Raw genomic sequence first — 1,677 nt, 5'->3', positions numbered from 1 at the left:
TGATCACAGTTAGAGGCTGAGGCCGCAACGCCTGCAGGGGTAACGGGGGATTGTTCACCCAGTATTTGGTCTGATCCCCAGTTAAAAAATGAAATGAGACTAGGTTGAAAAATGTATTTTATTTACAAACTATAATAAATAAATCAGTGTATTATTGTTGTGATTGGGAGATTGCCTCAAGGTTTTTCCTGCAAAATTCTGCAGGTGTTTGAATTAGTAATCAATATACACCTCTGCTGTTTAACTCTCCGTGACTTTTATGAAAACATAAGTAGCCTATTGGAAAAGGGAAGAAAAAAAATGTAATTATTCAGAAAGAAAAGTAAGAAAGACAGAGAGATTAAAAACTGATGTGGCATAGTTTGTTAAAATTGTATAACTTAATTTAGGGCTCTAAATTCACTATCACATAAATTAAGCTTCAAATTACCACATTGCCTTTACATCTGATAGCCTGCATGGTGGGGTGCATGATAAATGAAGTATGTGTGTAATTTTTGCAAGATATTGTATTGATAAAATAAAATAAAGCAATGACAAAATGATGTGGAAAAATGAGCCAACAACTAATACAAAAAAAACATAAATAAATATGTTTTAAGCTAATCCAGCAGTATCCCCTTGAAAGTGTTTATCCAGGCTTAGTCGACATTTTTCGGAAATTATTTAAGTTTGTGACATCATCAATGAATTTGATAATCTTGTCAAAGATTAAATTAAAAGGGGTTTGTGTAGCCTACATAATAACAGATTTAGATGTTTTAAAAAATGAAGTCTAAAGAGATTTGAAGTAAGCGCAGTAAAAAGCATGTTATTTTAATTTCTCAGACTGCTCACACAAATCCATGGATTTACAGAGATCCAAAACTGATAATGATACTAACAGCTTGACTAGCTGGAGGTCTGACGAAGCAAAGGGCCACACATTCTTCCTGCAGCACCGCACGGAAGAGATAAATAAAAAAAACTCTAAATATTTTACAGTTTCCTCCATAACCTGCAGTGATTTATTAAAACACATTATCATACTGTTGCAACTGTAGAGACTTTTTTTCAGCAGGGCCCTTTGCCCGCATAAGTGCTCTTTTAAAAAGCAGTCTTACCAAATATGCCTAAACATTTGGCTTATGATGTTCATAAGCCCCACAGGACACAGAGGGCTTATCAGTTCATTAGCCACTTGATGGCCTATTTCAAGTTATAGTAGGTGGGAGGAGGGCGATGGATGAGGATATAACCATCCATTACTGAAGCATATTTTGTTAAGCTATTCAGGGGCACTGAAAAGCCATAAGAAGATTAGCAGATCTCAGCATATGTTAAAAAACACATTATTATGGGTCAAGTTAATACCTAGTTAGTTAAAGCTCACCTAGTTAGCACTAAAGAGGTCCATTTGTATGTTTTATAAAATCTACTTTTTTTGCAATTATGTTAAAACTAAAAGTCAGTCACTAAATGTATGATTGATGAGCATTGTTTTTCAGGATGGCAACATTAGAATGTTGACATTAAGTTGTGAAGTTGTTAAAGCCTGAAAGGTTTTTGGATTAAATTCTCCCCGACCATTTATAAAAATCTCCTTTTTGAGACAAATGGAAATATTTTCACAGTGGATTATGCTTTTCTCTTAATGGTGATGTCATACATAATGGGATGGTAAAGAGTAAAGTGCTC

Source organism: Trematomus bernacchii, unplaced genomic scaffold, assembly GCF_902827165.1.
Source record: "Trematomus bernacchii unplaced genomic scaffold, fTreBer1.1, whole genome shotgun sequence".
NCBI classification, from domain to species: Eukaryota; Metazoa; Chordata; class Actinopteri; order Perciformes; family Nototheniidae; genus Trematomus; species Trematomus bernacchii.
The sequence above is the reverse complement of the archived record's forward strand: the minus strand, read 5'-3'. Positions refer to the sequence as shown.